Source organism: Pseudophryne corroboree, chromosome 6 (assembly GCF_028390025.1).
Source record: "Pseudophryne corroboree isolate aPseCor3 chromosome 6, aPseCor3.hap2, whole genome shotgun sequence".
Classification (NCBI taxonomy): Eukaryota; Metazoa; Chordata; class Amphibia; order Anura; family Myobatrachidae; genus Pseudophryne; species Pseudophryne corroboree.
The window spans coordinates 140,601,912-140,629,763 of NC_086449.1; the positions used below are offsets into that span (position 1 = coordinate 140,601,912).

The 27,852-nt window shown below is 48.5% G+C and overlaps 1 protein-coding gene across 4 annotated transcripts in view; it reads left to right on the plus strand.

The window, feature by feature from the left end:
- Positions 1-27,852, plus strand: part of OGDH (oxoglutarate dehydrogenase) — a 150,272-nt gene that overhangs the window by 4,740 nt on the left and 117,680 nt on the right. The window contains exon 2 of one of the 4 annotated variants that reach the window (XM_063931914.1): positions 14,100-14,262. The exons of the other annotated variants lie outside the window; for them this stretch is intronic. The gene's annotated coding sequence lies outside the window, so the exon portion shown is untranslated. The remainder of the gene's footprint in view (positions 1-14,099; positions 14,263-27,852) is intronic. 4 annotated transcript variants of the gene reach the window in all.

Genomic DNA, 27,852 nt, shown 5'->3' on the forward strand with positions numbered 1-27,852 from the left:
GCCCCATAAGGGCAAGCGGGCAAAAGGCGCCTCATTTATGCCCCGTGGCAGAGGGAGAGGAAAAAGGCTGCAACAAACAGCCAGTTCCCAGGAACAAAAGCCCTCTCCCGCCTCCGCAAAGTCCTCAGCATGACGCTGGGGCTTTACAAGCGGACTCAGGCACGGTGGGAGCCCGTCTCAAGAAGTTCAGTGCGCAGTGGGCCCACTCGCAAGTGGACCCCTGGATCCTTCAGGTGGTATCTCAGGGGTACAAATTGGAATTCGAGACGTCTCCCCTTCGCCGTTTTCTAAAGTCTGCTTTACCGACGTCTCCCTCAGACAGGGAGGCAGTATTGGAAGCCATTCACAAGCTATATTCCCAGCAGGTGATAATCAAGGTACCCCTCCTACAACAGGGAAAGGGGTACTATTCCACACTATTTGTGGTACCGAAGCCGGACGGCTTGGTGAGACCAATTTTAAACCTAAAATCCTTGAACACTTACATACAAAGGTTCAAATTCAAGATGGAGTCACTCAGAGCAGTGACTGCAAACCTGGAAGAAGGGGACTATATGGTGTCTCTGGACATCAAAGATGCTTACCTACATGTCCCAATTTACCCTTCTCACCAAGGGTACCTCAGGTTTGTGGTACAGAACTGTCACTATCCGTTTCAGACGCTGCCGTTTGGATTGTCCACGGCACCCCGGGTCTTTACCAAGGTAATGGCCGAAATGATGATACTCCTTCGAAGGAAGGGAGTTTTAGTTATCCCTTACTTGGACGATCTCCTGATAAGGACAAGATCCAGGGAAAAGTTGGAAGTCGGAGTAGCACTATCTCAGATAGTGCTGCGCCAGCACGGTTGGATTCTCAATATTCCAAAATCGCAGCTGATCCCGACGACACGACTTCTATTCCTAGGGATGATCCTGGACACAGTCCAGAAAAAGGTGTTTCTCCCGGAGGAGAAAGCCAGGGAGTTATCCGAACTAGTCAGAAATCTCCTAAAACCAGGCCAAGTCTCAGTGCATCAATGCACAAGAGTCCTGGGAAAGATGGTGGCTTCTTACGAAGCAATCCCATTCGGCAGATTCCATGCAAGAACCTTCCAGTGGGATCTGCTAGACAAATGGTCCGGGTCGCATCTTCAGATGCATCAGCGGATAATCTTGTCACCAAGGAAAAGGGTGTCTCTCCTGTGGTGGTTGCAGAGTGCTCATCTTCTAGAGGGCCGCAGATTCGGCATTCAGGACTGGGTCCTGGTGACCACGGATGCCGGCCTGAGAGGCTGGGGAGCAGTCACACAGGGAAGAAATTTCCAGGGCTTGTGGTCAAGCCTGGAGACATCACTTCACATAAATATCCTGGAGCTAAGGGCCATCTACAATGTTCTAAGCCTAGCAAGACCTCTGCTTCAAGGTCAGCCGGTGCTGATCCAGTCGGACAACATCACGGCAGTCGCCCACGTAAACAGACAGGGCGGCACAAGAAGCAGGAGGGCAATGGCAGAAGTTGCAAGGATTCTTCGCTGGGCGGAAAATCATGTGATAGCACTGTCAGCAGTGTTCATTCCGGGAGTGGACAACTGGGAAGCAGACTTCCTCAGCAGACACGACCTCCACCCGGGAGAGTGGGGACTTCACCCAGAAGTCTTCCACATGATTGTGAACCGTTGGGAAAAACCAAAGGTGGACATGATGGCGTCCCGCCTCAACAAGAAACTAGACAGGTATTGCGCCAGGTCAAGGGACCCTCAGGCAATAGCTGTGGACGCTCTGGTAACACCGTGGGTGTACCAGTCAGTGTATGTGTTCCCTCCTCTGCCTCATACCCAAGGTACTGAGAATCATAAGAAGGAGAGGAGTAAGGACTATACTCGTGGCTCCGGATTGGCCAAGAAGGACTTGGTACCCGGAACTTCAAGAGATGCTCACAGAGGACCCGTGGCCTCTACCTCTAAGAAAGGACCTGCTCCAGCAGGGACCCTGTCTGTTCCAAGACTTACCGCGGCTGCGTTTGACGGCATGGCGGTTGAACGCCGGATCCTGAAGGAAAAAGGCATTCCGGATGAAGTCATCCCTACCCTGATCAAAGCCAGGAAGGATGTAACCGTACAGCATTATCACCGTATTTGGCGTAAATATGTTGCGTGGTGCGAGGCCAGGAATGCCCCTACAGAGGAATTTCAACTGGGTCGTTTCCTGCAAACAGGACTGTCTATGGGCCTAAAATTAGGGTCCATTAAGGTTCAAATTTCGGCCCTGTCGATTTTCTTCCAGAAAGAACTGGCTTCAGTTCCTGAAGTTCAGACGTTTGTCAAGGGGGTACTGCATATACAGCCTCCTTTTGTGCCTCCAGTGGCACCTTGGGATCTCAATGTAGTTTTGGGGTTCCTAAAATCACATTGGTTTGAACCACTCACCACTGTGGACTTAAAATATCTCACATGGAAAGTGGTAATGCTGTTGGCCCTGGCTTCAGCCAGGCGTGTCTCAGAATTAGCGGCTTTATCCTATAAAAGCCCTTACCTAATTTTTCATACGGACAGGGCAGAATTGAGGACTCGTCCTCAATTTCTCCCTAAGGTGGTTTCAGCGTTTCACTTGAACCAGCCTATTGTGGTACCTGCGGCTACTAGGGACTTGGAGGACTCCAAGTTGCTGGACGTAGTCAGGGCCCTGAAAATATATGTTTCCAGGACGGCTGGAGTCAGAAAATCTGACTCGCTGTTTATCCTGTATGCACCCAACAAGCTGGGTGCTCCTGCTTCTAAGCACACTATTGCTCGTTGGATTTGTAGTACAATTCAGCTTGCACATTCTGTGGCAGGCCTGCCACAGCCAAAATCTGTAAAAGCCCATTCCACAAGGAAGGTGGGCTCATCTTGGGCGGCTGCCCGAGGGGTCTCGGCTTTACAACTTTGCAGAGCAGCTACTTGGTCAGGGGCAAACACGTTTGCTAAATTCTACAAATTTGATACCCTGGCTGAGGAGGACCTGGAGTTCTCTCATTCGGTGCTGCAGAGTCATCCGCACTCTCCCGCCCGTTTGGGAGCTTTGGTATAATCCCCATGGTCCTTACGGAGTTCCCAGCATCCACTAGGACGTCAGAGAAAATAAGAATTTACTTACCGATAATTCTATTTCTCGTAGTCCGTAGTGGATGCTGGGCGCCCATCCCAAGTGCGGATTGTCTGCAATACTTGTACATAGTTATTGTTACAAAAATCGGGTTATTATTGTTGTGAGCCATCTTTTCAGAGGCTCCTCTGTTATCATGCCGTTAACTGGGTTCAGATCACAGGTTGTACGGTGTGATTGGTGTGGCTGGTATGAGTCTTACCCGGGATTCAAAATCCTTCCTTATTGTGTACGCTCGTCCGGGCACAGTATCCTAACTGAGGCTTGGAGGAGGGTCATAGGGGGAGGAGCCAGTGCACACCAGGTAGTCCTAAAGCTTTACTTTTGTGCCCAGTCTCCTGCGGAGCCGCTATTCTCCATGGTCCTTACGGAGTTCCCAGCATCCACTACGGACTACGAGAAATAGAATTATCGGTAAGTAAATTCTTATTTTATTTTTTATTCATTTTTTTTCAACTTTTTCATACTTTACGATCCACGTGGACTACGATTGGGAATAGTAACCTGTATGCATTGGGATTTCCGGTCAGTTTATGAAGAAAAAAAACACCACAAATTTATTTATTTTAAAAACAAAGTTGACGTTTTGTCCATGTCGACCTATTTCAGGTGTGGACCTAGTCACTGTCAACCAATAGTGGTTGACCTAGTTACTGTCGACCCAACGATCCACACTCTTAATTTACTGGGTTGATAGACACGGCAATCTCTTGATCACAGTGAAGAAGGCTTATTAGTCTGTTCAGTACCCTGACATATTGTTTATCCAGCTCGATTTAATCATGAGTTGAAGGTACAGGTGTATGCTAAAAGTTCTGGGTAGTGCTGTGTCTGACAGGATGTTACAGGGAACTCCAGAAAAGACTTGTTACACTGTGTCTCTTTTAGCTGTTCTATATACACATCCCCTGTACAAATGGCATTTCTGATACAGCTAATTGTGCATCAAGTGTTCTGTACTAGATGTAAGTACAGTACTGTCTGATCTGCGTATAGAAGCAATGCTTCATATAGGGCCTGATTCAGAGATGTAGGCAAATTCTCTCAAAGCAGCCAATATGACCGCAGCGGTTGTGTAAAAATAAGCAATTGTCACTGACCTCTTGGATTTATATTGAGAAGCCCACCTGTGGCTTTGCATATCCCAGTGGCTGCATACAAAGACATGGTATCTGCTGCAGGCCAGAACATTATTTAAGTTCTAAGTAGTCATATGGTTGCACAGCATTACTGCAGGAAGAAAGTCGCTGTAGACATTGCAGATACATACGGGATCGCAGTCTTGCGCAAATGATCCCTGACCGTCAGTCACTCCATCGCAGCACATGTGCAGTGCAAATCTAGTTTGCATGCATCTCTTAATCAGGCCCATAAAATGAAAGTATGGAAGGTACAGTATTACCCCTGGAAACCATGCATCCCTTACACCAATTACTTGCATATTGGCACAGCACATATTGGGTACATGAAACTATTCTCAGTGAAAGCTTAGGAAAAGAGAATTCTCTACACCAGGCATGTCAAACTCGTGGCCCTCCAGCTGTTGGGAAACTACAAGTCCCAGCATGCTTTGCCAGTATACCTTCCACTGATCAGCTGGTAAAGCATGCTGGGACTTGTAGTTTCACAACAGCTGAATGACCATGAGTTTGACATGCCTGCTCTACACACTTATAGAAATGTTATATGCTAGGTAAGTTCTAGACCTGTAATGGCCTGTATGATATCTTTATAGGTCCCGGTGTATTACTGGCATATTCTTGATGCCGGAATCCCGCCGCCATAGGCTTTCCTCTCTCTATGGAAGAAATTCTGTGGCAAGCGCAGTGAGCTACTGTGCCCGATGTGTGGTGAGCACAGCCAGCCCGCAAGGGTCTTGCGCTGCCCGCATACCCGTGGCTGGGAACCTGCGGTCGGTATACTGACGGCCGGTATCCCGTCCGGCGGTTTCACGTACTGTTCCCGGTGGGACATGTAGATAACACTCGCAACAGTTCATATTACGGGAAAACTGTTCCATTTTGTCCCTGTTAACGTTTAAAATTAAGCTTCATATTTGGTTCAATATGCCACCGACTTGCTATTTCCCCACTGAAGACTCTCTGTCTGGCTCAGAACAGAGACCTCCTGGCATAGGAGGAATGCACAAAACAATAACCCTCTATTTCTGTAAGGCCAGGCATGGTCATTCAGTTCTTTGTGTCCTTTCCTGAAGGTCAGAGCCATGTTCCCTGCACATGTATAGCCAGAACAAGATTTACATGTTGCTGAGTTTCTTGGCCAGCTCCTAACCTCATGCTGCTGGTAAACGTGACTGGTTACACCCCGTTCCTGGTGTGGAATATAGTGTTTTCATATATAGTGTGAAGCAGAATAAGCTCTAGTTTAACCCTTACTTGACATCCAGACCAGGCTTTTATACCCCCTTTCACACCAAAATCCCGGGTCCCACCCAGGATATTGAACAGATCCCTCAATGTATGATACTCAATGTATGTGTGTGCTCAGGTGCTGCTATCTGTAAGATAGCATGGCAATATTCTGGGAAATGTATGAACGGTCTGTTGCACCTGCAGCTATTGATTTCCACAGCTGCAGGTGTCGTTGCCCATAACGTTTTGACCCTGACTGTGGCGGCTGCCGGCTCCGGGCTGCATGTGAGATCTTGTGCGAGTAGTGGGATCTTGCGCGGGCGCCCTGAAGCCGGCCGGGGTGAGACACACACATCATCAGCACTAGACTGATGTGCTGTGTGATCTGGAGTGAATCGTCAGCGGGGGGGAGTTTCACTCCTGCTCCGGCAAACGAGATGTTCTTACGTCTTGTTGATGTACCTTCTTGCTTCCCCCTCGGTTTTGAGGTGAAGCAGGAAGCTATGGCGTCACGCTATGTGCTGCTATAGTACATGTACCCCACTTTTCAAATGTGTTACAGTTCTTCGTACCCCTTTCACACTGCAGTTTGTATCCATGTTATTGCCAGGTCAACCCCTTTCACACTGAACCTGTTCCTGCCATGCTGTCTGGTCTGCAGCTCGAAGATTACATGACTACGGGATTAATCATGGTCGTGACCTGGGACGCACAACCCAGTTGTGCCTTTCACACTTAGCCAGGACCCTTGTCATGTCTGCTTGCCCCGACAATAACACAGGCTATCCGCTCGGTGTAAAAGGGGCATTAGTGCCTATCTCTCCTGTTGTTGACGTGAGGTACATCACTAACCTACATGTTGAGGGATCTTCCTGTAAAGCTAGTGGGTCAGTGGGTCATTGAGGTCTGCAAATTCTAGGCCTGAGCAAACCACTCTTAACCTGAATACACGGGCATGCATGAATGGAGTCATAAAGAAAGTGGTTCAAACTAAACTGGAAAGCAGAAGAAACAGAACAGTTCTAACCTACTGGGATCATGTAGACAGGCAGCTGTGGGTTAGTCAGCAGTGCATGCCACTGTGTTTCTGGGAGACTGCTGGTTTATACATGTAATGGCATGATTAAATATGCATGTATTGAAACACATGTATAGCTGCTCATGTTCCATAGATCCGATTGGTTCGTCCATTTTTGCGTGTGTATATATAACTAACCTGGCACGTGGCTGTGGATAAATAGACGTGAGCCTCACAAGAGATGATGCATGCAACTGATATATACTGACCTTCTTAAACACTGAGCAAAAATCTGGGAATTTTATTGGTGAAATAATCCACTAACTTGATATTATAATCCGGCTAAACCATATGTGACTGACGCACTTCGCTCTCCGCTTATTTTTTCCCCCTTAAGTAAATGTAATGGCTGAATACATTCCAAGAAACCAGTTTATCATCGTCGTCCTGCACAGCTAAGTGAACCTAGCAGTGAGTCAGTCAGTATTTGGGACGGGTGAACCTTTGCCATTGGCACAGTTTCATTTCCTCTGTTTCAGCTAGTTTTGCACAGTTACACTGAATGTAGGACTGAGTCATATGACAGTGTTTCGGCTTTCTCCATGGATCAGATTGCAAACTAAAATGAAGGCTTTCCCAGTGAAATGTGAAGCGTTTCAGTCCTGCTGTAGTTTGAAACTAATGACCTTGATTAGTAAGGGAACAACGGTTGGCACCAGGGTACTTAGGCTAGCAAGAGCTAGTTGTGCTTATAATAGAAGTGCAGGCAAATGAGTGTTTATCACATTCTAATGTACCTGCCAGAAAATCAATATAGCATGGTTATTATATAATTGGCAGCAATGTAATAAAGTTTGTGTATCAGTGTATGTTACTAATTCCTGCTGAGATGACGGTTGCATTCTCCACAAACAAAATGGCTGCCTTACTTACTGCACATTTTCAATGTTTAATATCAATAAAGAATTCCACAATTCTGCAAGTGGCCATGGGGCAGAAATATGTGTGCTGTTATTTTGGTGCAGTGGCACGTGGGTGTTTTGCATTCAGAAGGGATTAACGCTGCCTTAGTGTGACGTTACGTTAAGTGTGGAGTATGTTTCCATGTCACATGGCAGCAATTCCACTATAATACCATTGCAAGCAGGGCTCTTCAAGCTGAGGTGATCTCCTGTGATGGAACAGCACTCTCATTCATAGTAATGTCACACTAAAGGGGAGAAGTGTACAGGTGTGCTGCACAACTGCAGAGTTCTTCAGGACTGAGTAACAAGGAATTGGAAAGCCTTGTGATCTTTATTGGCAGTGGTAAATTGTACAAATGAAAGAACAGTTTTTTTCAGCAGTTACATTATTACAAGCACTAAAAGTACATATATTGAAACTATACACAGGTGAAATCTTGATTCAGGCGCTAGGAAAGCCCAGTAAATCCACTGTTAATCTCTATTTTCTCTGACGTCCTAGTGGATGCTGGGAACTCCGTAAGGACCATGGGGAATAGACGGGCTCCGCAGGAGACTGGGCACTCTAAAGAAAAGATTAGGTACTATCTGGTGTGCACTGGCTCCTCCCTCTATGCCCCTCCTCCAGACCTCAGTTAGAATCTGTGCCCGGCCGAGCTGGGTGCTCCTAGTGGGCTCGCCTGAGCTTACTAGTAAAGAAAGTATTTATTAGGTTTTTTATTTTCAGTGAGCTTCTGCTGGCAACAGACTCACTGCTACGTGGGACTAAGGGGAGAGAAGCAAACCTACCTGCTTGCAGCTAGTTTGTGCTTCTTAGGCTACTGGACACCATTAGCTCCAGAGGGTTCGAACACAGGCACCTGTCCTCGATCGTCCGTTCCCGGAGCCTCGCCGCCGTCCCCCTTGCAGAGCCAGAAGAACAGAAGCTTGAAGACGACGAAATCGGGGGCTGAAGACTCCTGTCTTCATTAAGGCAGCGCACAGCACCGCAGCTGTGCGCCATTGCTCCCAGCACACTTACACACTCCGGTCACTGTAGGGTGCAGGGCGCTGGGGGGGGGGCGCCCTGGGCTGCAATTGAAGTACCTTTGGCATAAAAAAATACATATATACAGTCTAGCACTGTATATATGTAAAAAACCCCGCCATTTTTTTACATGGAAAGCGGGACAGAAGCCTGCCACTGAGGGGGCGGGGCCTTCTTCCTCAGCACACCAGCGCCATTTTCTCTTCACATCCCCGCTTGAAGCAGCTCCCCAGGCTCTCCCCTGCAGTATCCAGGTACAAGACGGGTTAAAAAAAGAGGGGGGGCACATAAATTTAGGCGCAAATAATACAAAAAAAGCAGCTATTGGCTAAATCACTTATTAGCGGTGAAAATCCCTGTTATATAGCGCTGTGGTGTGTGCTGGCATACTCTCTGTCTCCCCAATGGACTTTGTGGGGTCCTGTCCTCAGTCTGAGCATTCCCTGTGTGTGTGCGGTGTGTCGGTACGGCTGTGTCGACATGTTTGATGAAGGTTACGTGGAGGTGGAGCAAGGGCAGATAAGTGTGGTGTCGCCCCCGTCGGGGCCGACACCTGATTGGATGGATATGTGGAAGGTCTTAAATGACAATGTAAACTCCTTACATAAAAGGTTTGATGACGCTGCAGCCTTGGGACAGCCGGGGTCTCAGCCCGCGCCTGCCCAGGCGACTCAGAAACCGTCAGGGGCTCATAAACGCCCTCTATCTCAGATGGTTGACACAGATGCCGACACGGAGTCCGACTCCAGTGTCGACGATGATGGGGCACATTTACAGTCTAAAATGACCAAGGCCATCCGATACATGATTATTGCAATGAAAGATGTATTACACATTTCTGAGAGTAACCCTGTTAATACCAAGAGGGTTTATATGTTTGGGGAGAAAAAGCAACCAGTGACTTTTCCCCCATCTGATGAATTAAATGAATTGTGTGAAGAAGCGTGGAGTTCCCCTGATAAGAAATTAGTGATTTCTAAGAGGTTACTGATGGCGTACCCTTTCCCGCCAACGGACAGGTTATGTTGGGAAACATCCCCTAGGGTGGACAAGGCGCTGACACGCTTATCTAAAAAGGAGCCTGCGGATAGAAAGCAGGAAGCTATCCTGAAGTCAGTGTATACACACTCTGGTACTCTACTGAGACCTGCTATTGCTTCAGCCTGGATGTGTAGTGCTGTAGCAGCGTGGACAGATACTCTGTTAGACGACATAGATTCCCTCGACAGAGATACTGTTTTGCTAACCCTGGGCCATATCAAAGACGTCGTCTTATATATGCGGGATGCTCAGAGGGACATTTGCCTGCTGGGCTCTAGAATTAATGCTATGTCCATCTCTGCCAGGAGGGTCTTATGGACTCGGCAATGGACAGGAGATGCTGATTCTAAACAACACATGGAGGTTTTGCCTTATAAGGGTGAGGAATTGTTTGGGGACGGTCTGTCGGACCTCGTGTCTACAGCGACAGCTGGAAAGTCGACTTTCTTGCCTCAGGTTTCCTCACAGCCTAAGAAAGCACCGTATTATCAAATGCAGTCCTTTCGTTCCCAAAAAGGCAAGAGGGTCAGGGGCGCATCCTTTCTTGCCAGAGGCAGGGGTAGAGGTAAGAAGCTGCACCATGCAGCCAGTTCCCAGGAACAAAAGTCCTACCCTGCTTTCACTAAGTCCACCGCATGACGTTGGGGCTCCACAGGCAGAGCCAGGTGCGGTGGGGGCCCGTCTCCGAAACTTCTGCAGCCAGTGGGTTCGCTCACAGGTGGATCTCTGGGCTATACAAATTGTATCTCAGGGATACAAGCTGGAATTCGAAGTGACTCCCCCCTGCCGTTACCTCAAATCAGCCTTGCCAGCTTCCCCCATGGAAAGGGAGGTAGTGCTGGCGGCAATTCACAAGCTGTACCTCCAGCAAGTGATTGTCAGGGTCCCCCTCCTTCAACGGGGAAGGGGTTACTATTCCACAATGTTTGTGGTACCGAAACCGGACGGTTCGGTGAGACCCATTCTGAATTTAAAGTCCTTGAACACTTATATAAAGAAATTCAAGTTCAAAATGGAATCGCTCAGAGCGGTTATTGCAAGCCTGGAAGAGGGGGATTTTATGGTATCGCTGGACATCAAGGATGCTTACTTGCATGTCCCCATTTACCCACCTCACCAGGAGTACCTCAGATATGTGGTACAGGACTGTCATTACCAATTCCAGACGTTGCCGTTTGGCCTGTCCACGGCACCGAGAATATTTACCAAGGTAATGGCCGAAATGATGATACTCCTTCGGCAGAAGGGAGTTATAATTATCCCGTACTTGGACGATCTCCTCATAAAGGCGAGGTCCAGGGAGCAGTTGTTGATCAGCGTAGCACTCTCTCAGGAAGTGTTACTACAGCACGGCTGGATTCTGAATGTTCCAAAGTCACAGCTGATTCCTACGACGCGTCTGCTTTTCCTGGGCATGATTCTGGACACAGAACAGAAGGTGTTTCTCCCGGTGGAGAAAGCTCAGGAATTTGCATCTCTGGTCAGGGACCTCCTGAAACCAAAACAGGTATCGGTGCATCACTGCACGCGAGTCCTGGGAAAGATGGTGGCTTCATACGAAGCCATTCCCTTTGGCAGGTTCCATGCAAGGATCTTTCAGTGGGATCTGTTGGACAAGTGGTCCGGATCGCATCTTCAGATGCATCGACTGATCACCCTGTCCCCCAGGGCCAGGGTGTCTATTCTGTGGTGGCTGCAGAGTGCTCACCTTCTCGAGGGCCGCAGGTTCGGCATTCAGGACTGGGTCCTGGTGACCACGGATGCAAGCCTCCGAGGATGGGGGGCAGTCACTCAGGGAAGAAACTTCCAAGGGCTGTGGTCAAGTCCGGAGACTTCTCTACACATAAATATACTGGAATTAAGGGCCATTTACAACGCCCTGAGTCAAGCAGAGCCCCTGCTTCAAAACCAGCCAGTGCTGAATCAGTCAGACAACATCACGGCAGTCGCTCATGTAAACCACCAGGGCGGCACAAGAAGCAGGATGGCAATGGGTGAAGCCACAAAGATTCTGCGATTGGCGGAGAATCACGTGCAAGCACTGTCAGCAGTGTTCATTCCGGGAGTGGACAACTGGGAAGCAGACTTCCTCAGCAGACACGACCTCCACCCGGGAGAATGGGGACTTCATCAAGAAGTCTTCCAACTGATTGCAAACCGATGGGAACTGCCACAGGTGGACATGATGGCGTCCCGCCTCAACAAAAAGCTAAAAAGATATTGCGCCAGGTCAAGGGACCCTCAGGCGATAGCTGTGGACGCCCTAGTGACACCGTGGGTGTACCAGTCGGTATATGTGTTTCCTCCTCTTCCTCTCATACCAAAAGTACTGAGAATAGTAAGAGAGAGAGGAATAAGAACAATACTCATTGTTCCGGACTGGCCAAGAAGGACTTGGTACCCGGAACTGCAAGAAATGCGCACAGAGGACCCATGGCCTCTGCCTCTCAGACAGGACCTGCTGCAACAAGGGCCCTGTCTGTTCCAAGACTTACCGCGGCTGCGTTTGACGGCATGGCGGTTGAACGCCGGATCCTAGCGGAAAAAGGCATTCCGGATGAAGTTATTCCTACGCTGATAAAGGCTAGGAAAGACGTGACAGCAAAGCATTATCACTGTATATGGCGGAAGTATGTTGCTTGGTGTGAGGCCAGGAAGGCCCCTACAGAGGAATTCCAACTGGGTCGTTTCCTGCACTTCCTACAGTCAGGGGTGACTATGGGCCTAAAATTGGGGTCCATAAAGGTCCAGATTTCGGCCCTATCCATTTTCTTTCAAAAAGAACTGGCTTCACTGCCTGAGGTTCAGACATTTGGTAAGGGACTGCTGCATATTCAGCCCCCTTTTGTGCCACCAGTGGCACCCTGGGATCTTAACGTTGTGTTGGATTTCCTGAAATCCCACTGGTTTGAGCCACTTAAGACCGTGGAACTAAAGTATCTCACGTGGAAAGTGGTCATGCTGTTGGCCTTAGCATCGGCTAGGCGTGTGTCGGAGTTGGCGGCTTTGTCATGTAAAAGCCCATATCTGAACTTCCATATGGACAGGGCAGAATTGAGGACTCGTCCCCAATTTCTCCCAAAGGTGGTGTCATCGTTTCATTTGAACCAACCTATTGTGGTGCCTGCGGCTACTCGGGATTTGGAGGACTCCAAGTTGCTTGACGTAGTCAGGGCTTTGAAAATATGTTTCCAGAACGGCTGGAGTCAGGAAGACTGACTCGCTGTTTATCTTGCATGCACCCAACAAGCTGGGTGCTCCTGCTTCAAAGCAAACTATTGCTCGCTGGATCTGTAGCATGATTCAGCAGGCTCATTCTGCGGCTGGATTGCCACGTCCAAAATCGGTAAAAGCCTATTCCACAAGGAAGGTGGGCTCTTCTTGGGTGGCTGCCCGAGGGGTCTCGGCCTTACAGCTTTGCCGAGCGGCTACTTGGTCGGGTTCAAACACATTTTCAAAGTTCTACAAGTTTGATACCCTGGCTGAGGAGGACCTTGTGTTTGCTCTTTCGGTGCTGCAGAGTCATCCGCACTCTCCCGCCCGTTTGTGAGCTTTGGTATAATCTCCATGGTCCTTACGGAGTTCCCAGCATCCACTAGGACGTCAGAGAAAATAAGAATTTACTCACCGGTAATTCTATTTCTCGTAGTCCGTAGTGGATGCTGGGCGCCCGTCCCAAGTGCGGACTTTCTGCAATACGTGTATATAGTTATTGCTTAACTAAGGGTTATTGTTATGAGCCATCCGTTGAGTGAGGCTCAGTTGTTGTTCATACTGTTAACTGGGTAAGGTTATCACAAGTTGGACGGTGTGATTGGTGTGGCTGGTAGGAGTCTTACCCTGGATTAAAAATTTCCTTTCCTTGTAATGTCAGCTCTTCCGGGCACCGTTTCCCTAACTGAGGTCTGGAGGAGGGGCTTAGAGGGAGGAGCCAGTGCACACCAGATAGTACCTAATCTTTTCTTTAGAGTGCCCAGTTTCCTGCGGAGCCCGTCTATTCCCCATGGTCCTTACGGAGTTCCCAGCATCCACTACGGACTACGAGAAATAGAATTACCGGTGAGTAAATTCTTATTTTTCCCCATAATAGAAACTTTCTTTTTATCTGGTTATTGTGCATATGTCCATAGGTACTTGTTCAATGGCCTTTCCATGAGCTTTCACCCTTTAGTTCATGGTTAGGGTTTGCTTAGCTACCTATAGTACATTATAGTGTAGAAATCCTCTGTTTACAGCGCTGCAATGACAAAAAGGCCTCAAAAAGTGTTGTTTTTTCTCGGGAGCAGATAATAAAGTGCTTCATCTGGAGGTATTCAAAGGATCCTGCTTCAAGTTATGTGTTGGTTGTAAGAGAACATGAGACTCCATCTAATACATCTGCCAGTATACAGTGGTGGCTAAAATTGCGGACACTTTTTGTAATTTTAATGTTTTTCAACTTTGCTTATAAAAACGGTTTCACTTTACGCAGTGCAATGATTCATATAGCAAATAAAAGGAAATGTAATGCTGAATTCAACCCAATAAACAGATCAAATATTTGCACTACAGGGGAAGTTATGCTACTTTCAGTCAGACATAGAAGCACAGATGCGTGAGATTCAAGGAGCGGATTGTAGTAACAGCTACTACCAGCCAATCGGAATCGTCGTTGTGAGGACCAATCAGCTGTCATTTATGAGCAGGTGCAAGGTCATGTTCAAAGTTGGGAAAGGTCAGTTTGGCTAGTTCATTTTGCAGAATAAAGTTGGTTACTGAAGTGCAATTACGGTTGGATGTTTGTGTGTATTGTTTAGTGCCATGGACGGTGTAAAAATATATATATACAACAATGTCGTCCAGGCAAAAGTGATGAATGGTCACCCAGAAAGAGATCCAGGATTGTGGTGTTATGTAAAAATGATCTTTCGTATGCAGCAATTACGAGAGAAGTTGGTGAGAATGTGACAACATCAGGAGTACGAAAGTTTTGTTTACGCTATCAGGAAACACAATCTATACAAAACAAAGAAGGAAAAGGACTGAAAGTACACAACAGCTGTTGTTGATAGGAGAATAAAACAAATTTGCGTCAGGAACAGATGGATGTCAGCTGCGGCCATTAGCAGTCAACTGAGTGCAACTGGTGTTTTTGTCAGTGCAAGAACGGTACGGAGAAGACTAACAGAGGTTGGCCTAAAAACAGAAACGAATACAGTGAACAAAAGAACACATTTCATGGACAGAAGGTCAGTGGAAACAAGTGATATGGAGTGACAAAACTAAGATATAGATATTTCTGCTTCGGGGTACACTGGGCTCCACAAGGATTGGACAATGGGGTGTAGAGTAGGATCTTGATCCGAGGCACCAACAGGCTCAAAGCTGTGACTGTTCCCAGAATGCACAGCGCCGCCTCCTCTATAACCCCACCTCCCTGCACAGGAGCTCAGTTTTGTAAGTTGGTGCTGCAGTAAGCAGGCACTTAATAGAGGGGCTGCTCCAAGCAGCCCTAAGAAAAGCTTTTTATGAGGTAAAAAGTGAAGACTTCAAGGGCAGCAGTGGTGGTAAATGTCTTGTGACATTCACTGCTGCAGCTCCAGCTCTCCCCAGCGGTGCTGTACACTCCCGAGCCCTGGTTGCCGGGTACCTACAGTGGAGGCTCCGGTTTTCTTCACGTTAGACACACGCCTGGGGCTCTCCAGGATCGCGTGGCCGCGCTTCGGGAGGTGGTAAGTGGGTCCCGCTTGCGGGACTCGGTCTTTATCGCGATCCCGTGCGGTCAGTGGGAGGCGGGCCGTGCGCGCTGGCAGTGGACACTGTGGATACAGGCGATCCCACTAGATCACCAGGGCATGGCCGCAGGTCAGGTTTTCTCTCTAAACCAATTCTTATATCGCCCACAGTACCCGGTGGTTTTGCCAGCAGAGGGGATAATTCTTAGTACTGAAGCCCCTCCCCCAGCCCCAGGGCGCCATTTCTAGCAAGTGTTCCCGCCCTGGAGCTGCATCTCTCTTTTCCACACTCCCAGTCAGTGTCTGCGGCGCCATTATCCCTCAGCTCACTGTTCCTGGGACTGCTTGGGCAAATCCTCCTATGTAAAGCCGCCTGGTTGTCAGCGCTGTGCCTTTACATGACACTTAAGTATTCTACCTGCCTTTTTAGACAGTGATAGTTAAGAAAGAGTGCACTTAGTCAGGGTTATAGTACAATTACCCTGTGATATACATCCAGTTCTTACTGTGTACTGTTATATCTATTGTTTATATAGCTGTGTAAGCTAGTCCAGTGCAGTATTATTGTCAGTAATAACCTCTGCATTGTACAAACTGTGACTATTTGTGTGTGCATTTGATAGCTGAGTGTTGTCCATTTCGTGTCTTTCACTCAACTTGCTATCCCTATATTCTATAACCTGAGGGGGCTTGGTGCGTCAGGTTTTATCTAATATAGGATTTTCACAAAGATATACTGTATTACGTATTTTTCTCTGTGATTTAGTCACCATATCTCTACTTTATCTCTGCTGGTGCTGACTACACTGCGCAGGGGTTTGGGTTTAGAGGTATAGTGCTGCTGATAATTGTACTGTTACCTCATACTGCAAGTATATCCTGTCTGCTTCTGAGGGTAACGGTTCTGGGGCTGAACACACTGCCGGTGTTGCTGAAGCCACAGATCCATACGAGGAGAATATAGCAGCTCTGGTTCTGGGTTCCTTGCCCCCCAGTGGGACTGTGGCAACGGAGGCACATACTGACCCACCGTGGGCCGCTTTTTCCACGCTTCTGCATATGCTAGTTCATAAACTAACACCCCCTACGGGACCCCCAATGCCGGTACAACCGTATGTGGTCCCTGCAGCTAACCCGCCATGGGCGGACGATTTATCTGCTCAGTTAAAGAAGTTGAACCAGTCCCTGACTACTAAAAAGTCTGACCATCGCTCGCCTAAGTCCAAGGGGTCCTCTAAGCGAGCGCTTGTCTCCTCACAATCCACTGCTGTCACTGACACCTCGTCTGATGAAGACGGCACGTATACTGACCCCACAGGTTCTGACTCAGATACGACTGATGGGGAGGGTAGTTCACATGTGGATGTTCCTGATCTTGTGGAGGCTATTAAATTAATGCTACAGATTACGGATGATCCCGAGCCATCCGTCCCCCCTAAGAAATCAGATAGGTTTAAGCGTCAGAAGGTGGTTAAACAAGTTTTACCTCACTCTGACCACCTAGTGGATATACGTCAGGAACCCTGGGAAAACCCGGGTACGAAGTTTGTGCCTCACAAGAAAATGCTGGCTCGCTATCCCCTCGCGCCAGAGCTGTCTAAGAATTGGGAAACGCCTCCTCCAGTGGACTCACATGTGGCTAGGATGGTGGTTTCCTCAGCTCTGCCTGTCACTACCGTCACGTCTCTAAAAGAGCCTACGGATAAGCAAGTGGAGGGTTGTCTGAAAGCGATTTACACCCTAACGGGTGCTGCGCAAAGGCCCCTATTGCAGCTACATGGGCTGCCGAGGCTATTGAAGCGTGGGCCTTGGAGTTAGATACTGAAATCTCCTCTGACCATGCTAGACAATGCTTGTCATATATTGTCACAGCTTCTCGCTATATTAAAGGGGCGGCTTCAGATGCCGGTATCCTAGCAGCCAAGGCATCTACTACGTCAGTCCTGGCTCGCCAGATATTGTGGCTGAGATCCTGGTCTGTGTATCTGGACTCTAGAAAAACCCTGGAGGTACTCCCTTTCAAGGGATATATTCTGTTTGGGGAGGACTTAAATAAGATAGTGGCTGACTTGGCTACTGCCAAAACTGCCTGTCTACCAAATACCACTCCTTCTGTGTCGAAGGCTAAAGGTACGTCCTTTCGCCCTTCAGGTAAAGCAAAAGGTCAGGCGTACCACAAGCAGGCCCGCACTTCCAAACCTTGTAAGCCGAAGCCCAAAAGAGCCTGGGCTGCCCGTCAGCCAGCTTCCAAGACCGATAAGCCTGCCGCATGACGGGGCGGGCCTCCCCCTGGGGGATCCTAGGGTGGGGGGCCGGCTTCTAAGGTATACCCAGGAATGATTAAAGACCACTTCAGATGCTTGGTTACGGGAAGTCGTCACTCGAGGTTACGCCATAGCCTTCAAAAACCGACCCCCTCATCGATTTTGCCAGACAGACGTCCCGTCGGACCAGGCAAAGGCAAACACTCTGCATTCGGTGGTACAGACCCTCCTGGATACAGGAGTTGTAGTACAGGTGCCTCTTGCTCAGAGGGGCCGGGGGTACTATTCTCCGCTGTTTCTAGTCCCGAAACCGAATGGGTCCTCCCGGCCCATTCTCAACCTCAAGGCATTGAACAGGTTTGTGAAGGTTTCCAAGTTCCGTATGGAAACCCTTCGCTCTATAGTTCTGGCCTTGGAACCGGGGGACTACATGGTCTCCCTGGATATACAGGATGCTTACCTGCATATTCCTATTGCAGCGTTACATCGGTAATATCTGAGGTTCGCTGTTGGCAACCTTCATTACCAGTTTCGGGCATTACCTTTTGGTTTGACAACGGCTCCGCGAGTCTTCACCAAAGTCATGGCAGTGATGGTACTCCACCGTCAAGGGGTCAGGATACTGCCGTACCTGGACGACTTGTTAATTCTGGCAAATTCCCCAGAACTTCTCCTGTCTCCTCTGGATATGACGGTCCGGTTTCTACAAGCCCACGGGTGGCTCATCAACTGGAAGAAATCCTCCCTGGTCCCTGCTCAGAGCATGGTGCACCTGGGAGCGCTATTGGACACTCACAACCAGCGGTTGTTCTTGTCTCAGGAGAAAGTCCTAAAACTTCAGGACAGGATTCGTTGCTTCCTTTCTCGTTCGCAAGTGTCGATACATTCGGCAATGCAGGTGCTGGGCCTCATGGTCTCAGCATTCAACATGGTGGAGTATGCTCAATTCCATTCTCGCCCCCTCCAGAGGCTGATTCTAGCCAAGTGGGACGGCCTGCCTCACCGGATCAGGTATCACATGATCTCATTGACTCCGGAGGTCCGTCTGTCGCTACTTTGGTGGCTCCGGGACCAACAGTTGTGCAGGGGCCGTCCCTTCTGGATATCCAACTGGGTCCTGTTGACGACAGATGCCCAAGAGGTTGGGGCGCGGTGCTGGAGCAACACTCCCTTCAGGGTCGGTGGACCAAGGAAGAGTCTCTCCTCTCGATCAACATTCTGGAATTGCGGGCGGTCTTCAATGCGTTGAACCTGGCCCAGCATTTAATTCAGAACCGTCCTGTTCAAATACAGTCGGACAACGCCACCGCTGTGGCTTACATAAATCATCAAGGCGGCACTCGAAGCCGTTCAGCAATGAAGTAAGTCTCATGGATTCTACGTTGGGCGGAACGCCATCTACCGGCCATATCGGCAATATTCATTCCGGGAGTCCTGAATTGGGAAGCGGACTTTCTCAGTCGTCAGGACGTGCATGCCGGCGAGTGGAGCCTCCATCCAGAAGTGTTTCAACTCACAGTGGAAAAGTGGGGTCTTCCAGCTGTAGATCTGATGGCGTCTCGACACAATCACAAGGTTCCAGTCTTCGGAGCAAGAACAAGGGATCCTCAAGCAGCATTCGTGGATGCGCTGGCGGTGCCGTGGAGGTTTCGGCTGCCGTACGTGTTCCCTCCGGTGTCACTCCTGCCCAGGGTAATTCGGAAGTTCAAGCAAGAAAAAGGAAATCTGCTTCTCATAGCTCCGGCGTGGCTCAGACGGCACTGGTTCTCAGACCTGCAAGGCTTATCGTCAGAGTGTCCACTTCTGCTTCCACAACGCCCAGACCTCCTCGATCAGGGCCCCTGTGTCTACCAGGACCTAGCCCGGCTGTCTTTGACGGCGTGGCTCTTGAAGCTTCCGTCTTGAGGGCTAAGGGTTTTTCTGAAGAGGTCATTAAAACTATGTTGCGGGCCCGGAAACCGGCTTCGGCTCGGATTTACTATAGGGTCTGGCATTCCTACTTTGTTTTGTGCGCATCTAATAATTATGACTCTTCCAAGTTTAGTACAGCCAAACTTTTGGCTTTTCTGCAGCAGGGCCTAGATTTAGGCCTGCGTCTGGCCTTCCTCAAGGTTCATATTTCTGCCTTGTCGGTGTGGTTTCAGAGAAAAATTGCGTCTTTACCTGATGTTCATACTTTCACTCAGGGTGTGTTGCGTATCCAACCTCCCTATGTCCCGCCTGTGGCTCCTTGGGACTTGTCGGTGGTTTTGGAGGCGTTGCAGGAGCCTCCGTTTAAACCCCTGGGTTCAGCTGACCTTAAGTGGCTTTCCCTTAAGGTGGTGTTCTTGCTGGCTATTGCCTCTGCTAGAAGAGTGTCGGATCTGGGTGCCTTGTCTTGTAGTTCCCCATATCTGATTTTTCACCGTGACCGGGCGGTTCTTAGGACTCATCCCGGATATTTACCTAAGGTGGTTTCTTCGTTCCACCTTAATCAGGAGATTCTGGTTCTGGCCCTTGTCTCTCCTGATCTGTCTCCCAAAGAGAGTTCTTTGGATGTGGTACGGGCCTCCGTATCTACGTGAAGAGAACTGCTTCTGTTCGAAAATCTGTTTCTCTTTGTTTTGTTTGGATTTCACAAACGTGGCTGGCCTGCTCAAGCAGACTCTGGCCAGATGGATTAGAATGGTGATTGCACATGCTTATGTGAAGGCTGGTCTATCAGCTCCTACTCACATTACGGCCCCATTCTACTCGGTCTGTTGGACCTTCTTGGGCGGCCCAACGTGGTGCGACCATTGAACAATTGTGCAAGGCGGCTACGTGGTACTCCGGGAACACGTTCATAAGGTTCTATGACTTCGATACTGCCGCTTCCCAGGATGCTTCCTTTGGACGCCGGGTTCTTGTGCCCGCTACAGTGCGTCCCCTCCCATAAGGAACTGCTTTAGGACATACCCATTGTCCAATCCTTGTGGAGCCCAGTGTACCCCGCAGCAGAAAACGAGATTTATGGTAAGAACTTACCTTTGTTAAATCTCTTTCTGCGAGGTACACTGGGCTCCACCAGGCGCCCACCCTGACGCACTTAGCTTCTTCGGGTTGGTATGGCATTAGCCGCTGACACTTCTCTTGTTGTGAGAGTGTGGTGTATGTGGCTACTAACCGTTGTCGTCTCTTTTCCTGCTACTGCATTGGGCTGGTTAACTAAAAACTGAGCTCCTGTGCAGGGAGGCGGGGTTATAGAGGAGGCGGCGCTGTGCATTCTGGGAACAGTCAAAGCTTTGAGCCTGTTGGTGCCTCGGATCAAGATCCTACTCTACACCCCATTGTCCAATCCTTGTGGAGCCCAGTGTACCCCGCAGAAAGAGATTTAACAAAGGTAAGTTCTTACCATAAATCTCGTTTTGGTAGTGATGGGAGAAAGTACGTGAGACGTCGCATCGGGGAAGAGGTACATCCAGATTGCATTCAACCGACAACAAAGAATCCTACAAGTGTTATGATCTGGGCATGTATGACAGCAGATGTTGTAGGCCGCCTTCATGTCATAGATGGCACACTGAACAGCAGAAAGTACATTGACACCGTCCTACAACAAAAACTTCTACCTTCTATCAGGGATCTTTTTCCAGGTAATGCCCCATTTGTTTCCAGCAGGATTCAGCTCCCTGCCACACTGCACGGATATGCAAACAGTGGTTCACGGAGAACGACATACAGGTGCTGGGATGGCCAAGCAACAGCCCAGACCTGACTCCGTAAAACATTTGTGGTTCCGTTTGAAAAAAGTGGTACATCTGAGGTGCCCATCCAATAAAAGAGAATTAATTGAGACTATAATTGTCTCATGGCACCACATAATAAAGAAGGAAGAGCTCCAAACATTGGTTGACTCAATGCTGCATCCCTGTGCTGCTGTCTTAAAAAAAAAAAGGATACCCAACGAAATACTGATAGGGTGAAAATCCCTGTGTACTTATGATGTCACTGTCCTAAGTGTTGTTTTCACTGCGTAACTTCCTTTCTCTATCGTCCTAGTGGATGCTGGGGTTCCTGAAAGGACCATGGGGAATAGCGGCTCCGCAGGAGACAGGGCACAAAAAGTAAAGCTTTACGATCAGGTGGTGTGTACTGGCTCCTCCCCCTATGACCCTCCTCCAAGCCTCAGTTAGATTTTTGTGCCCGGCCGAGAAGGGTGCAATCTAGGTGGCTCTCCTAAAGAGCTGCTTAGAAAAGTTTAGCTTAGGTTTTTTATTTTACAGTGAGTCCTGCTGGCAACAGGATCACTGCAACGAGGGACTTAGGGGAGAAGAAGTGAACTCACCTGCGTGCAGGATGGATTGGCTTCTTGGCTACTGGACATCCGCTCCAGAGGGACGATCACAGGTACAGCCTGGATGGTCACCGGAGCCTTGCCGCCGGCCCCCTTGCAGATGCTGAAGTAAGAAGAGGTCCAGAATCGGCGGCAGAAGACTCCTCAGTCTTCTAAAGGTAGCGCACAGCACTGCAGCTGTGCGCCATTTTCCTCTCAGCACACTTCACACGGCAGTCACTGAGGGTGCAGGGCGCTGGAAGGGGGGCGCCCTGGGAGGCAAATGATAACCTATTTTGGCTAAAAATACCTCACATATAGCCTCCGGAGGCTATATGGAGATATTTAACCCCTGCCAGAATCCGTTAAGAGCGGGAGACGAGGCCGCCGAAAAAGGGGCGGGGCCTATCTCCTCAGCACACAGCGCCATTTTCCCTCACAGAAAGGCTGGAGGGAAGGCTCCCAGGCTCTCCCCTGCACTGCACTACAGAAACAGGGTTAAAACAGAGAGGGGGGGCACTAATTTGGCGTTAGAAATATATAATAAAGATGCTATAAGGGAAAACACTTATATAAGGTTGTCCCTATATAATTATAGCGTTTTTGGTGTGTGCTGGCAAACTCTCCCTCTGTCTCTCCAAAGGGCTAGTGGGTCCTGTCCTCTATCAGAGCATTCCCTGTGTGTGTGCTGTGTGTCGGTACGTGTGTGTCGACATGTATGAGGACGATGTTGGTGAGGAGGCGGAGCAATTGCCTGTAATGGTGATGTCACTCTCTAGGGAGTCGACACCGGAATGGATGGCTTATTTAGGGAATTACGTGATAATGTCAACACGCTGCAAGGTCGGTTGACGACATGAGACGGCCGACAAACAATTAGTACCGGTCCAGACGTCTCAAAAACACCGTCAGGGGTTTTAAAACGCCCGTTTACTTTAGTCGGTCGACACAGACACAGACAGGGACACTGAATCCAGTGTCGACGGTGAATAAACAAACGTATTCCTTATTAGGGCCACACGTTAAAGGCAATGAAGGAGGTGTTACATATTTCTGATACTACAAGTACCACAAAAGAGGGTATTATGTGGGATGTGAAAAAACTACCGTAGTTTTTCCTGAATCAGATAAATTAAATAAAGTGTGTGATGATGCGTGGGTTCCCCCCGATAGAAAATTAGGGGCGGTATACCCTTTCCCGCCAGAAGTTAGGGCGCGTTGGGAAACACCCCTTAGGGTGGCTAAGGCGCTCACACGCTTATCAAAACAAGTGGCGGTACCGTCTATAGATAGGGCCGTCCTCAAGGACCAGCTGACAGGAGGCTGGAAAATATCATAAAAAGTATATACACACATACTGGTGTTATACTGCGACCAGCGATCGCCTCAGCCTGGATGTGCAGAGCTGGGGTGGCTTGGTCGGATTCCCTGACTAAAAATATTGATACCCTTGACAGGGACAGTATTTTATTGACTATAGAGCATTTAAAGGATGCATTTCTATATATGCGAGATGCACAGAGGGATATTTGCACTCTGGCATCAAGAGTAAATGCGATGTCCATATCTGCCAGAAGATGTTATGGACACGACAGTGGTCAGGTGATGCAGATTCCAAACGGCACAAAGGTGTATTGCCGTATAAAGGAAGAGGAGTTATTTGGGGTCGGTCCATCGGACCTGGTGGCCACGGCAACTGCTGGAAAATCCACCGTTTTTACCCTAAGTCACATCTCTGCAGAAAAAGACACCGTCTTTTCAGCCTCAGTCCTTTCGTCCCTATAAGATCATATCTGCCCAGGGATAGAGGAAAGGGAAGAAGACTGCAGCAGGCAGCCCATTCCCAGGAACAGAAGCGTTCCACCGCTTCTGACAAGTTCTCAGCATGGCGCTGAGACCGTACAGGACCCCTGGATCCTACAAGTAGTATCCCAGGGGTACAGATTGGAATGTCGAGACGTTTCCCCTTCGCAGGCTCCTGAAGTCTGCTTTACCAAGGTCTCCCTCCGACAAGGAGGCAGTATGGGAAAAAATTCACAAGCTGTATTCCCAGCAGGTGATAATTAAATTACCTCTCCTACTACAAGAAAAGGGGTATTATTCCACACTATATTGTGGTACTGAAGCCAGAAGGCTAGGTGAGACTTATTCTAAAAATTTTTTGAACACTTACAAAGGTTCAAATCAAGATGGAGTCACTCAGAGCAGTGATAACGAACCAGGAAGAAGGGGACTATATAGTGTCCCGGGACATCAGGGATGCTTACCTCTATGTCCCAAATTTGCCCTTCTCACTAAGGGTACCTCAGGTTCGTGGTGCAGAACTGTCACTATCAGTTTCAGACGCTGCCGTTTGGATTGTCCACGGCACCCCGGGTCTTTACCAAGGTAATGGCCGAAATGATGATTCTTCTTCGAAGAAAAGGCGTCTTAATTATCCCTTACTTGGACGATCTCCTGATAAGGGCATAGTCCAGGGAACAGTTGGAGGTCGGAGTAGCACTATCTCGGATACTGCTACAACAGCACGGGTGGATTCTAAATATTCCAAAATCGCAGCTGATCCCGACGACACGTCTGCTGTGCCTAGGGATGATTCTGGACACAGTCCAGAAAAAGGTGTTTCTCCCGGAAGAGAAAGCCAGGGAGTTATCCGAGCTAGTCAGGAACCTCCTAAAAACAGTGCATCATTGCACAAGGGTCCTGGTAGGTCCTGGTAAAAATGGTGGCTTCCTACGAAGCAATTCCATTCGGCAGATTTCACGCAAGAACTTTTCAGTGGGATCTGCTGGACAAATGGTCCGGATCGCATCTTCAGATGCATCAGCGGATAACCCTATATCCAAGGACAAGGGTGTCTCTCCTGTGGTGGTTATAGAGTGCTCATCTTCTAGAGGGCCGCAGATTCGGCATTCAGGATTGGATGCTGGTGACCACGGAGCCCAGCCCGAGAGGCTGGGGAGCAGTCACACAAGGAAAAAATTTCCAGGGAGTGTGATCAAGTCTGGAGACTTTTCTCCACATAAATATACTGGAGCTAAGGGTAAATTTATAATGCTCTAAGCTTAGCAAGACCTCTGCTTCAAGGTCAGCCGGTATTGATCCAGTGGGAAAAACATCACGGCAGTCGCCCACGTAAACAGACAGGGCGACACAAGAAGCAGGAGGGCAATGGCAAAAACTGCAAGGACTTTTCGCTGGGCGGAAAATCATGTGATAGCACTGTCAGCAGTGTTTCATCCCGGAATGGAAACTGGGAAGCAGACTTCCTCAGCAGGCACGACCTCCACCCGGGAGAGTGGAAACTTCATCGGGAAGTTTTTTCCACATGATTGTAAACCGTTGGGAAATACCAAAGGTGGACATGATGGCGTCCCGTCTGAACAAAAAACGGGACAGGTATTGCGCCAGGTCAAGAGACCCTCAGGCAATAGCTGTGGACGTTCTGGTAACACCGTGGGTGTACCAGTCGGTGTATGTGTTCCCTCCTCTGCTTCTCATACCTAAGGTGCTGAGAATTATAAGACGTAGAGGAGTAAGAACTATACTCATGGCTCCGGATTGGCCAAGAAGGACTTGGTACCCGGAACTTCAAGAGATGCTTACAGAGGTCTTATGGCCTCTGCTGCTAAGAAGGGATTTGCTTCAGCAAGTACCATGTCTGTTCCAAGACTTACCGCAGCTGCGTTTGTCGGCATGGCGGTGGAACGCCGGATCCTAAGGGAAAAAGGCATTCCGGAAGAGGTCATTCCTACCCTGGTCAAAGCCAGAAAGGAGGTGACCGCACAACATTATCACCACATGTGGCGAAAATATGTTGCGTGGTGTGAGGCCAGGATGGCCCCACAAAGAAATTTCAACTCGGTCGTTTCCTGCATTTCCTGCAAACAGGAGTGTCTATGGGCCGCAAATTGGGGTCCATTAAGGTTCAAATTTCGGCCCTGTCGATTTTCTTCCAGAAAGAATTGGCTTCAGTTCCTGAAGTCCAGAAGTTTGTCAAGGGAGTATTGCATATACAACCCCCTTTTGTGCCTCCAGTGGCACTGTGGGATCTCAACGTAGTTCTGGGATTCCTCAAATCACATTGGTTTAAAACCAGTCAAATCTGTGGATTTGAAGCATCTCACATGAAAAGTGACCATGCTCTTGGCCCTGGCCTGGACCAGGCGAGTGTCAAATTGGTGGTTTTTTCTCAAAAAAGCCCATATCTGTTTGTCCATTCGGACAGGGCAGAGCTGCGGACTCGTCCCCAGTTCTCTCCCTAAGGTGGTGTCAGTGTTTCACCTGAACCAGCTTATTGTGGTGCCTTGCACCTACTAGGGACTTGGAGGACTCCAAGTTGCTAGATGTTGTCAGGGCCCTGAAAATATGTTCCAGGACGGCTGGAGTCAGGAAAACTGACTTGCTGTTATCCTGTATGCACCCAACAAACTGGGTGCTCTTGCTTCTAAGCAGACTATTGCTAGTTGGCTGTGTAATACAATTCAGCTTGCACATTCTGTGGCAGGCCTGCCACAGCCAAAATATGTAAATGCCCATTCCACAAGGAAGGTGGGCTCATCTTGGGCGGCTGCCCGAGGGGTCTCGGCTTTACAACTTTGCCGAGCGGTTATTTAGTCAGGGGCAAACACGTTTGTAAAATCCTACAAATTTGATACCCTGGCTAAGGAGGACCTGGAGTTCTCTCATTCGGTGCTGCAGAGTCATCCGCACTCTCCCGCCCGTTTGGGAGCTTTGGTATTATCCCCATGGTCCTTTCAGGAACCCCAGCATCCACTAGGACGATAGAGAAAATAAGAATTTACTTACCGATAATTCTATTTCTCGGAGTCCGTAGTGGATGCTGGGCGCCCATCCCAAGTGCGGATTGTCTGCAATACTTGTACATAGTTACAAAAATCGGGTTATTATTGTTGTGAGCCATCTTTTCAGAGGCTCCGCTGTTATCATACTGTTAACTGGGTTCAGATCACAGGTTGTACAGTGTGATTGGTGTGGCTGGTATGAGTCTTACCCGGGATTCAAAATCCTTCCTTATTGTGTACGCTCGTCCGGGCACAGTACCTAACTGAGGCTTGGAGGAGGGTCATAGGGGGAGGAGCCAGTACACACCACCTGATCGTAAAGCTTTACTTTTTGTGCCCTGTCTCCTGCGGAGCCGCTATTCCCCATGGTCCTTTCAGGAACCCCAGCATCCACTACGGACTCCGAGAAATAGAATTATCGGTAAGTAAATTCTTATTTTTGTAATGCAAATATTTGATCTCTGTTTATTGTGTTTATTATTATTTATTTATTACCATTAATTTATATAGCGCACACATATTCCGCAGCGCTTTACAGAGAATATTTGGCCATTCACATCAGTACCTGCCCCAGTGGAGCTTACAATCTATATTCCCTATCACATGTACACACAGACACATTCATGCTATGGTTAATTTTGTTGGGAGACCATTAACCTGCCAGTATATTTTTGGGATTGTGGGAGGAAACCAGAGAACCCGGAGGAAACCCACGCAAGTACGGGGAGAATATACAAACTCCATCCGTACATCCATTACACCATTTCCTTTAATTTGATATACAGGTTGAGTATCCCTTATCCAAAACGCTTGGGACCAGAGGTATTTTGGATATCGGATTTTTCCGTATTTTGGAATAATTGCATACCATAATGAGATATCATGGCGATGGGACCAGGTCTAAGCACAGAATGCATTTGTGTTTTATATGCACCTTATACACATAGCCTGAAGGTAATTTTAGCCAATATTTTTTATAACTTTGTGCATTAAACAAAGTGTGTCTACATTCACACAATTCATTTATGTTTCATATACACCTTATATACACAGTCTGAAGGTCATTTAATACAATATTTTTAATAACTGTGTGTATTAAACAAAGTTTGTGTACATTGAGCCATCAGAAAACAAAAGTTTCACTATCTCACTCTCGCTCAAAAAAGTCCGTATTTCGGAATATTCCGTATTTCGGATATTTGGATATGGGATACTCAACCTGTATGA